This window comes from Gossypium hirsutum, chromosome A02, assembly GCF_007990345.1.
Source record: "Gossypium hirsutum isolate 1008001.06 chromosome A02, Gossypium_hirsutum_v2.1, whole genome shotgun sequence".
NCBI classification, from domain to species: domain Eukaryota; kingdom Viridiplantae; phylum Streptophyta; class Magnoliopsida; order Malvales; family Malvaceae; genus Gossypium; species Gossypium hirsutum.
In genome coordinates, this window is record NC_053425.1 from 102,825,058 (window position 1) to 102,838,450 (window position 13,393).

The following is a 13,393-nucleotide window of genomic DNA, read 5'->3' on the forward strand; positions in this document are numbered from 1 at the left end:
TTTTTTTCGAACTTTCAGTGCATTTTTTACGGGTGGTTGAGGTTGATTAGATTTTTGGAAATGCACTGGAAACATGTCCTTCATGGAGCATTTTCCCTCTATAGCCTATACAAGGACATGTATAGGCTATTAGAACTCAGTGAAAACATGTCCTTCATAGCTATAGAATGTATATGCACTGAAAACATGTCATTCATATTGTAGTATAGGCTATTAGAATTTTAATGGCTAACACGTTGAGGATATGTGTTTAGGCTTTTGGCCAAATTGGTTTGGATATGTTTTGTATGCTTACCTTAAATGTGATTAAATGGTAAGTTAATTTCTTTGTTATACGAACTTACTAAGCTTAAATGCTTACTCTATGTTATTTTTCGTGTTTTATAGTAATTCGAAAGCTCGTTCGAGTTGGAAGTTTATTGGAGCTATATCACACTATCCATCGGTCCTTTTGGTACTTTTAGTAAATTAATTCCAATTATAATGGCTTGTATTGGTTAATTTAGCCAATGTTGGCATATAAGTGTTTTGTTGAGACTAGCCACTTAAATGGCTTGTGTTTGGTATATTTTGATGTATATATATAAATATGTGGTCTTATCATATTGATGTTTGTTAGAATGGTATAATTGGTACCATTTGGGACTATGCATATATGTATTTGGTTATTGAGGTAAGTTTGGATACTTGGTTGACATGTTTTTAAGTTTTCATTTAAGGTGCTTAAGGGCATATTGGTTGTATGTGATGATTTTTCATGTTTTAAACTTGATCTTAGTTGATTTTGGATGTCTAATTATGACTTGGTTATATGAAAATTGTTGTGTTTAGGTTGGTACCAAAATGGGTGAGAAATATGGCTTGGAAAATTACCTATTTTCGTCCACACGGGCAGAGACACGGATGTGTGTCTCAGCTATGTGTGACACATAGCCAAGTGACACGGCCGTGTGTCCCATGTATCTTCTTAATAATGCAAGTCAGTATTTTCACACGGCCTAGCACACGGGCGTGTGGCTTAGTCATGTGACCCAAGTCAGAGAGTTATACGGGCACGAACACAGGCTAGACACGGTCGTGTGTCCCTATTTTGAATGCCCACACTACTTGAGACACGGGCGTGTCTCCTGACTATGTGAGTCACACAGCCTGGCCACACAGCCGTGTGACCCCTAAAGCTTTGAAAAATTTCAATGTTTTTCCAAAAATTCTTCGAGTATCCGATATAGTATCGATTTGTTTCTAACGTGTATTTTGGGCCCCGATGTCTCGTATAAGGGACAATATGTTTGATTTAGATTGGTTGAAATGAATGTTATATGATATGAAATGTCTATTTATTTGATCTATAAACTCTGGTAATGCTCTGTAACCCTATTTCAGAGATAGATTCAGGTTAGGGGTGTTACATTTATTGGTATTTGGCTACAGTTTAGTCGATTCTCGGACTAAACGTAGCCTATACGAGTTTCGCTATACATGTCATTATATAACCTGTGATAATGTGATATCTCCTGATTGTTTTAAAACATGTTTTCATACAGCAACGACATCCAACCGAGTTGATTCTGATGAAGTAGAGAGTAACACCCAAGCCTCCTTTCAAGGAGTAGCTTCGAGTGGTACGAGGCTCGTATCTAAGGGCCGGGGAGGAGAGGCTAAAGAATCCTTCTTCTTTATGATGAATGAATGGTTCACCGAGTTTGTATGAATGAATCCTGTAACACCCTTTACCTGTATCCAACGCCAGGACAGGGTTCAAGGCATTATCAGACTTAAACATAAACATTCATACAAAACCGGACCATAAAATTTGGACCAAATCAAATTCATCTAATCACATGCATATCATCCCTTATACGGGCCCACGAGGCCCAAAACATACGTTGGAAGTGGTTCGGGACTAAACCAAAAACTTTTGGAACTTTTACTACAGTTAGAAAATTTTCATACTTTGGAGAGTCACACGCCCGTGTGGGTAGGCCGTGTGGTCATACACACGCCTGTGTGGCTTGGGACATGCCCGTGTCCTCAGCTCGTGTAACTCTCTGTTTATGAATTCATGCACAATTTGGGGTCACACGGCCAAGTCACCCGCCCGTGTCTCGGGGCCATGTCCTTTACACTACTGAGACACATGGTCGTGTCTCTGCCCGTGTGGCCAAGAAAATGGCTATTTACCAAGCCATTTGCCACCCTTATTTGCACACTCACATACACACTTTCAATGGAACTTAACATGGCACAATTAAGCTACCAACACAACCATAATCAAGGCTTAAACATATCAAAACAATTATTTACTATTTATAACACAATTGTCCACTTGAGTAATAGTCACTAAATTATTTATATCTTGAGCTACAGAACTCTGAATTAAGATCTGCTTGATTTTTCTGAAACTAGACTCAAATATATTCCTACCATAAAATTTTCAGAATTTATGGTTTAGCCAATAAGTACAGCTAGTTCTTCAAATTCATACCTATTCTGCTGTTTGACAGTTTCAATCTTTTTTTACTAAAGATTAATTATCTCTTAGTATAGGATTCGGATGATATTCTCATTTATTTCTCTTGAAATTAGACTCATTATTAAATTAAAAAAATAAATTTAAACCCCCAAATATTTTTATACAATTTTTAATGATTTTCCAAAGTCAGAACAGAGAACCCGAAATCATTCTGACCTTGTCTCATAGAAATTCAAATATCTCAGAAAATGAAATTCTTTTGCTTACACAGTTTCTTCTATGTAAAACTAGACTAAATAATATTTAATTTCATATTTTATTCAACCTCTAATTCAATTTCCACAATTTTTGGTGATTTTTAAAAGTTGTACTACTGCTACTGTCCAAAACTGTTTTAATGCTAAGTTTACTCTTTCATGATTCCCTTGTACTAACTTTCATTAACATACCATTATAAACCACATCACACAATGACATTGGCATAGGCATATGAGTATTAATTTGCTTGCAACCCATTAGCCAATATAAGCCAATTTATATGGCTACATACCAAATCAAATCCTTTTTCATTACAAGCCAATATATTTGGTCATATCATAATGACACATACACAAAATGACTAAGTTCTTGTACATGCCATAGACTCAAGGGTTTGCGTTCATTTACCCAACATGATAGCTTGATAGTGTGATAGAATCTCTGACGATCTCTAACCCAAGCTAGCTGAATAAACCTATGAGAGGTGGGAAAGAAAAGGGGGTAAACTTAGTAAGTCTGTATGAAAATAATAAACGAATAATTTACATGCATTTACCAATTTCATCAATATGTTCTCATGGTTACATATTAATCAATTGTGATGCTCATCTTTTAATCTATAAACATAAATTTGTCCTATCTTGACATTAGTCAAGCAAACATAAACTCTCATAATAAAACCCTTCAACACTTGACAAATCATTTCAGCATTCATAATAAAAGTGCATATTAGATATGTATATTCATATTTCCCAACTCATATAGCTTAACATCCTTTAATGGTCCAAAACTCTTAGCTATTCATACTTTCATATCCATTTTTATTCGGCTTTTATGCCAGTCTTTCTCTCTTTTTATTATTCATTAAATCACAACATTAAAAGAATAAGCACATTGTGTCTCAATTCAATTTGGCCTAAAAACGTTACACATGATTCTCAATCGAATTCACCATATATTTTTACGTCATAAATATAAACCTATAATCACAATGTCATCATAGAAAATCATTCTCATAGACATAATTCATTCATTTGCATTCTTACCACATACCAAGCTTAATTCTCATGAGTTCTGAGTACGTACATGTACTATCTCATATAACCATATACTTATTCTTTTCATTGACTTACCCCTCGGGTTTTCTATCAAGCTACTCGATAATTTACCCGTAAAACACTAGGAATACCATCGGATACATCAGAATCTTGCACCTAATTGTCCCATATGTAGCCAATGCTACCTCATATTACATATCACATGTTGCTCGCTTTCGAGCTACTCACGGGTCTGCTCATACAAGTTTTCGGTCAGGATGTAGCTACGCAGGCTGCTCACACAAGCTGTCAGGTATCGCAACACATGCCGGACTACCTAGCACCAGTAGAACATACAAGACCAGTACCCAGACCGCCATAACATGTGTCACACATATCATGAACTCAGACCACAACTCATGGGCTCAGATCACATAGTTCCTAGTGACATGTCACTTGTATCCTAAACTATTCCTAAGGTTCAAACAGGATTTCCTTAATTACATGTCTTCATTGAACTTATCCAGAGGACCAATCATATAACTCATGATAATGATTAATCACATAATTATTCATAATGATAATAATAAAGGTAATAACATTTAAACATGAAATTACAGCTCATCACAATGTCATCAAGAATCACAGACATATTTTTGATCATATCATTGCGTAGTGTATCATAAAATCTCATGGTCATTTCCGTAATATCGTACTCCATAGTATTCGCATTTCATTTTAATAATAAGGCATTTATCACAATTATATCAATTAAACATTTATACATGTACAATTAAATTCTTATTAAACATATGAACTTACCTCGATACCTAACCGTCAAATACGCGTTTTTCCCCCGCTCTAGGTCCAAACCTCATTTTCATTGATCTAAAATATCACATTTAGCTTATTTATTAGTCACATTATTCATTGTGACCCAAAAATCATATTATAGAAAAATTATGTTTTTGCCCCTAAACTTTATCATATTTACATTTTTGCCCCTAGGCTCGAAAATGAAATTTATTCAATTTATTTGTACTTTAATCCTAGCTGAACCATTTTCATAACTATAATAGCCCACAATTTCCACTAGAACACACTTTTACTACATATTTTATCTTTTACAATTTATTCCTTTTAAGCATTTTCACCGAAAATCACTTAGCAAAAGTTGTTTCTCCAATCATAAACATGCATAATCTACCATTAAACATCAAAATGCACAAATTTATAACATGTTTCAAACCCTAGACCTTCATCATAACTCAAATAAATGGTATAAATAGGTAGATCTTGTTACGAGGATATCAAAAACGTAAAAATCATTAAAAACAGGGCAAGAACGGACATACAATCGAGCTTGGAAGATTGGAAAACCCTAGCCATGGTTTCTTCATGTAAAATTTGGCCAAGGAAGAAGATGGACAAGAAATTTTGGCTTTTATTTTGTTTTTAATTCATTTTAATTACTAAATAACCAAAATGCCCCTAACTTAAAAATATTCCATTTCACCTATTTCATGTCCATTTTTGTCCAGAAAATTAACCAATGGTCTAATTACCATTTAAGGACCTCCAATTTAAAATTTCGTAACAATTGGACACCTCTAACATGTAGAACTCAACTTTTGCAATTTTTATAATTTTGTCCTTTTGACTAAATTGAGGGCCCAAATATCAAAATTTTCAAACAAAATTTTCATGAAATCATTCCATGAAATTGTAGACCATAAAAGTATAATAAAAATAAATTTTATTATGTCAGATTTGTGGTCTCGAAACCACTGTTCCGACTAGGCCCAAAATCGGGCTGTTACAAATCCGGTTGCTCAATAACCTCCACCCCCTTCTGTTCCTCAATCGATTCCCGTTATTCCTCAAAGTATGGAACTTATCAGAGTTGGTAATCCTTCTGTTGATAAGATTAGTAAGTACGATGCTTAAGAATTTCGAGCTACTATTGAGGATGATCCCGAAAGAGCTAAGTTCTGGTTAGAAAATACTATCAAAGTTCTTGATGAATTATCTTGTTCACCAGTTGAATGTATTAAATGCACGGAATCTCTATTAAAAGATTTAGCTTACCAGTGGTGGAATACATTAACTTTTGTAGTACCGAAAGAGAGTATTACTTGAAAATTCTTTCAAACTGAGTTTCGCAAGAAATACATCAGTCAGAGGTTTCTCGATCAGAAACGTAAAGAATTTTTAGAGCTTAAATAAGGTTGTATGACAATGTCCAAATATGAACAAGAATATGTTCGATTGAGAAAATATGCTCGATAAAGTATTCCGACTAAGACTGCAATGTGTAAACAGTTTGAAGATGGCTTAAACAAAGATATAAAACTATTAGTTAGGATCCATGAGTTGAAAGAATTTGTTGCACTAGTTGATCGGGCATATAAAGCAGAAGAGCTGAGCAAAGAGAAAAGATAAGTTGAGACTGAAGCCAGGGATTCAAGCAAGAGATTGACGGGAAAGTTATACCGGTCAATATCGAAGAAATCTAAAAAAACATCACTATCATTCTACTACTTTTGTGGGATACTCTAGTAGAGATAGAGGTACCTGACGTTCCAGTCCTACATCTATAGCGAGTGTGGATAATGCTAGAAACACTAGACCCAAGTGCAAGTACTGTAACAAGCCACATTATGGTGAGTGTCGAATGAAGAGTGGAGCGCGTTTCAGATGTGGTTTATTTGACCACTATCTTAAAGATTGCCCAGAGAAATCTAAGAAAGATAATATTCAAACTTCGAGACGGAGCAACACAGCTGCAAGAGGTAGACCACCTCGTAATCCTGGAAATGTGAGTGGTAGCCTTGGTGTTACAAAAGACTCTACTATAAGGTCTGAGGCACAAATACCAGCTAGGGCTTATGTTATTTGTGAGCCTGAAGATACTTCTGTACCAGATGTTATTACCTGAAGATACTCATTCATATGTTTGCACAAAATTAGTGTCTAGTAAAAATTTACCTGTTGAGCCCACTGAATTCGTGGTTAAAGTATCGAACCCTCTAGGCCAATATGTGTTAGTTGATAAGGTTTGCAAAAACTGTCTGTTAATGACTCAGGGTTACAGTTTTCTGGTTGATTTGATGCTATTACCGTTCGATGAATTTGACGTGATTTTGGGCATGGATTAGCTGAGTTTGCATGATACTGTGGTAAATTGTAGACAAAAGCATATCATATTGAAATGTTACAATGGTGAGATGCTTCATATCGAATCAGATAAACTGAATGGGTTGCCTATTGTGGCATTAGTTATGTCAGCACAAAAATATGTGAGAAAAGGTTGTCATGCTTACCTTGCTTATGTATTGGATACTAAAGTGTTTGAGTTGAAGCTTGAATCAGTGTCAGTGGTTTGCAAGTATCTCGATGTGTTTCTAGAGGAGTTACTTAGATTACCGTCGGTCAGAAAAGTTGAATTTGCTATAGTACTTGTATCGGGAATAACACCGATATCGATAGCACCATATAGAATGTCTCCTACAGAGTTAAAAAAGCTGAAAGCACAGTTGCAAGAGTTAACTAATAGGGGTTTTGCTCGACCTAGTTTTTCACCTTGGGGTACACTGGTTCTATTTGTTAAGAAAAAAGACAGATCGATGAGATTATGTATTGACTACCGTTAGCTCAACAAAGTTGCAATCAAGAATAAATATCCACTGCCTCGCATTGATGATTTGTTTGATTACTTGAAATGTGCCATAGTGTTTTCGAAGATTGATCTTCGTTCTAGCTATTATCAGTTATGAGTGAAAGATTCGGATGTGCCAAAAAAGGTATTCAGAACCAGGTATGGACATTATGAATTTCTTGTGATGTTGTTTGGTTTAACTAACACACCTGTAGTATTTATGGATCTGATGAATAGAATTTTCAAACCGTATTTAGATAAACTTGTTGTGGTATTTATTGATGATATTCTGATATATTCTCGAGATGAGACCAAACATGCTAAGCATCTGAGAATTGTTCTACAAACCTTACGAGATAAACAATTGTTTGCTAAATTTAGCAAATATGAGTTTTGGCTTCAAGAAGTTGGTTTTTTGGGACACATAGTATCGACTGAAGGCATTAGAGTTGATCTGAATAAAATTTCAACGATTGTTAACTGGAAACCACCGAGAAACATATTTGAAGTTAGAAGTTTTTTGGGATTAGCTGGTTATTACTGAAGATTTGTAAAAGGGTTTTCAATGATAGCTACACTGATGACACGGATATTAGAGAAAGATGTGAAGTTTGAATGGTCTGATAAATGTCAGCAAAGTTTTAACCAATTGAAGCCCTGTTGGCCGAAGTACCAGTTCTAGTTCAGCCTGAATCGGGTAAGAAATTTTTTATTTTCAGTTATGCGTCATTAAACGGATTAGGCTATTTTTTATGCAAGAAGGTAAACTAATAGCTTATACTTCCAGACAGTTAAAACAACATGAAAATAACTATCCGATACATGGCTTAGAGTTGGCAGCTATTATCTTTGCGTTGAAAATTTGGTGACATCATTTGTTCAGTGAAAAATGTCGTATATTTACCTATTACAAGAGTTTAAAGTATATGATGTCGCAGAAAGATTTAAATTTGAGACAACATAGATGACTCGAACTATTAAAATATTATGAGTTAATTATTGATTATCATCTAGGAAAAGCAAATGTAGTGGCTGATGCTTTGAGTAGAAAATCCTTGTTTATTCTGCGAGAAATGAATACCCGACTGTCACTATCTGATGATGGCTCAAATTTAGCCGAGTTAAAAGCTAAACCAATGTTTTTCTAACATATCTGCGAAGCTCAGAAATGTGATAGTTAAATTTTAGCTAAATGGATACAGTGTTAGTCGACTTTTGATTCAAAATTTTAGATAGGACTTGATAATTGTTTGTTATTCAGAGGTAGAGTTTGTGTACCAAAGAATCTAGAGCTTATACAGAATATTTTGCATGAAGCTTATAGTGGTAGCTTCTCTGTTCAACTGAGGAGTAATAAAATGTACAATGATTTGAGACAGACATACTGGTGGCTGGGAATGAAATGTGATATTTTTTATTTTGTATCTAGATATTTGATATGTCAGCAAGTTAAAGCTAAACATCAGGTACGTTCAGGACTGTTACAGCCAGTGATGATTCTACACATTTTATTCTAGTACGTGCTGATTTCTCACTTGACAGATTAGATGAGTTATATGTTTAGGAGATTGTCAGGTTGCATGGAGTGCCAGTCTCCATTATTTCAGATAGATATCGGCGATTCACATCGTGATTATGGAAAAAGTTACAGAAAGCTTTGGGTACGCGATTGCATTTTAGCACTGTATTTTACCCTCAAACTGATGGTCAGTCCGAGCTTGTGATTCAGATTCTTGAAGATATACTTTGTTTCTGTATTTTAGAGTTCGAAGGTAATTGGGAGAAATATTTGTCGTTAGTCAAATTCGGGTATAATAATAGTTTTAGTAGAGCATAAATATGGCACCGTATGAGGCTCTGTATGGTCGCAAATGCTGAACTCCATTATATTGGAATGAGCTCAATGGGAAAATGATACATAGGGTTGATTTGATTCGTGAGATTGAGGAAAAAGTGAAAGTGATCCAAGATGGCTTAAAAGCAGCTTCAGATCTTTAGAAATCTTATACGGATCTCAAACGTAAAGAAATAGAGTTTCAAGTTGGTGACAGAGTATTTTTGAAACTTTGGCCCTAGAAGAAAGTTCTTCAGTTCGATTGTAAAGGAAAGCTGAGTCCGGAATTTATCGGGCTGTATGAGATTACTAAAAGAACCGGACCTGTTGCGTATCGATTACTGTACCGCCAAAACTAGAAAAGATTCATAATATCTTTTACGTGTCTATGTTACGACAGTACCGATCTGACCCTTCACATGTTATCTCCCTGAAAGATGTTGAGATTCAGCTTGACATGAGATACAGTGAAGAATCGATCAGAATTCTGGCATGAGAGGTGAAAGAATTGAGAAATAAAAAAGTAGCTTTAGTAAAAGTTCTCTACCAGTGATACAGATTAGAAGAAGCTACATGGGAACACGAGGAAATTATGAGAAAGCAATATCCGAACCTCTTTACTGGTGAGATTTTCAGGGACAAAAATTCCTTTAGGGGCAAGAGTTGTAACAACCTGTTTTTAGTGAAATTGGAACAGTGGTTTCAGGACCACAAATCTGAAGTCAAAAAAAATTCATTTTATTATTATTTTATGGTCTACAATATGATATAAATACCATATAAAAATTTCGTTAAGAAATTTTACCGTTGACTTACTCAATTTGATAAAAGAGACTAAATTGCATAAAGTGCAAAAGTTGAGTTCTAATAGCTAAAAGTATTAAATAGCTATAGAATTTTAAATTGGAGGTCCTTGTACAGTAATTAGACATTAAAGTTGTTAGTGGATAAGCATGAATAGTCATTATTTGAAATTGAATGAATTATTAAGGTTAATTTTGGAAATTAGTAATTAAAGTTATGATAAATAAAATAAAATAGACTATTATCATCACCTTCTACACACACACAAAAAAAAAACTAGCCATGGAAGCTTGAAAATTTCAGCAAGCTTATTTTGTTCAATTAGGTATGAATTTTTGTCCCGTTTTTGATGATTTCTATGTTTTCGAGATCGTAGTAGCTTAATCTAGATAGCTCAGGAATTAATTTGCAAAACTGTTAAAGTATTAGGGTTTTGTCGTTGATGAATATGCTCGAATTTTGAAGTTTGATGGTAGAAATTGAATGGTTGCTCTTAGATAAATAATTTTTATAAAAAGATTTTTGGTAAAATTATCAATTAGGGTTAAATTGAAAAAGGTGATAAATTTATGGTAAAATTTGTAAAATTGTGAATTATATGGGCTGCTATTAATATGCATAAAAATTAACTAGGCTTCAGTAAGGATTAAATTGCATGAAATTCATTTTCGAGCCTAGGAACTAAATTACAAAGGAATTAAAAGTAAAGGGCAAAATGGTAATTTTCCAAAATTTCCATGTTGGATTAAATTGAATGAGAATTATATCAAAATGAGTTAAGTTCATTCGTATAGATCTTGTCAGACCTCGTACAGAGTTAGATCGAGGTAAAGAGAAAATATCGGATTAGTTACTTCTGTATTTACGTACACTTATCGAGGTAAGTTCGTGCAATTAAATTCTATATTTATATGTTTTAAGTTGAATTATATGTATGTGATTTGTATAATTGCCATGTATAAATATCGATCACATATCTGACGATTACCGAGTCTTGTTTGAACTTTAGGAATTTGTAGGATACAAATGACATGTCATTAGGGTTATTGATTTGGTTGGGGTCCTGCATGTGTTGCGGACACACCTCAACTTGTATGAGCTCCCCGATTTGTAGCTTGTGAGAGCTTACTGATTCTCAGATCGTATGAGCTTACCGATTCATAGCTCGTGAGAGCATACCAATTCATAGCTCGTATAAGAATACATGTATATGAATTGACGGATTACAGTTCAGTACACCTCGTTTGTACTACCCGTGTATCCAACGATATTTTAAATGGTTCAACGAGCAATGTTTTATTATGAAACAATATGAGTTTGATACAATCTATTACAGGTGTATACATGAAATACATGGAAATGATATTACATGATATGTTGGAACATGAAGTGGATGATACATGTATATGAAACTTGCTTAGTGATTATGTTCATCCATGTTTATTGGTTATTATATGTGTTTTATATGGCTAACACGTTGAGGATATGTGTTTAGGCTTTTGGAAAAATTAATTTGGATATGTTTTGTATGCTTACCTTAAATGTGATTAAATGGTAAGTTAATTTCTTTGTTATACAAACTTATTAAGCTTAAATGCTTACTCTATGTTATTTTTTGTGTTTTATAGTAATTTGGAAGCTCATTTGAGTTAGAAGCTTATCGAAGCTATATCACACTATCTATCGGTTCTTTTGGTACTTTCAGTAAATAAATTCCAGTTATAATGGCATGTATAGGTTAATTTAGCCGATGTTGGCATGTAAGTGTTTTGTTGAGACTAGCCACTTAAATGGCTTGTGTTTGGTATATTTTGATGTATATATATATTTGTGGTCTTATCATATTGATGTTTGTTAGAATGGTATAATTAGTACCATTTGGGACTATGCATATATGTATTTGGTTATTTAGGTAAGTTTGGATACTTGGTTGACATGTTTTTAAGTTGTTGTTTGAGGTGCCTAAGGGCATATTGGTTGTATTTGATGATTTTTCATGTTTTAAACTTGATCTTGGTTGATTTTGGATGTCTAATTATGACTTGGTTATATGCAAATTGTTGTGTTTAGGTTGGTACCAAATTGAGTGAGAAATATAGCTTGGAAAATGGCATATTTTCGTCCACACGGGTATAAACACGGGTGTGTGTCTCAGCCACGTGTCAAGTGGCACGGCCATGTGTCCCCTGTATCTTCTTAAGAATGCAAGTTAGTATGCTCACACGGCTTAGCACACGGGTGTGTGGCTTGGCCGTGCGACCCAAGTTAGAGAGTTATACAGGCACGGACACGGGCTAGACATGGCTGTGTGTCCCTATTTTGAATGCCCACACGGCCTGGCCACACAACCGTATGACCCCTACAGCTTTGAAAATTTTCAATATTTTTCAGAAAATTATTTGAGTATCTGATCTAGTCCCGATTTGTTTTTAATGTGTATTTTGGGCCCCGTGGGCTCGTATAAGAGACAATATGTTTGATTTCGATTGGTTTCTGACATGAATCTTATATGATATGGAATGTCTATTTTTGAATTTGTAAACTCCAATAATGCTCCGTAACCCTGTTCTAACGACGGATTTGGGTTAGGGGTGTTGCAAGTTGAGATTCCAATGACACAGTTATGTAATGGGTTCACTACTTTGTTAGAAAGTTCCCATTATGGTATCCCAGAATCATCAATGGGAAGACACTCATCACTTTTTGTAGCACTCGATTTTCAATTAAGCTGAAAACTTGAAATAATTAGAAGATTAATGTAACACCCCATTTCTCAAACCAATCGTAAGGTCCGAGCAACAAGATGTCATATTTGTTGTCGGAGCAACAAACATCATTTGATCCATAAAAATTTCAAATCATACATTTAAACCCATAGCCACATCATGATTAATATACAAATATCTCAACTAATAACCTATTTATTCATTGCATTTCATGTATCCTCTATTCCAACTATATATATCGATTCACATCCAAAGCATTAAAACCTCATCTAAATACTCGCATAGCAACATCAACACCAAATGTATACATAATACAAAACATTATCAACTATCATATATGCCTATTTATATAACATAAAATCCTATAGGTACATGTAGACCAAAGTAGCAATAGTTTCACCAACTCGATAAGTGCAAGATTATTTGCTAGATCCTAATAACAATGAATGCACACGATTGAACCTAAGCTGCACATGGAAAACAAACCGGGTGCTGAGTAATCAACTAAGTGGCATTTCTATAACTAATATTATAACATAACATAAATTATGTAAGGACATAAACAAAATAAGATAATCAAAGGTCCATAAGGAGTTTAATATG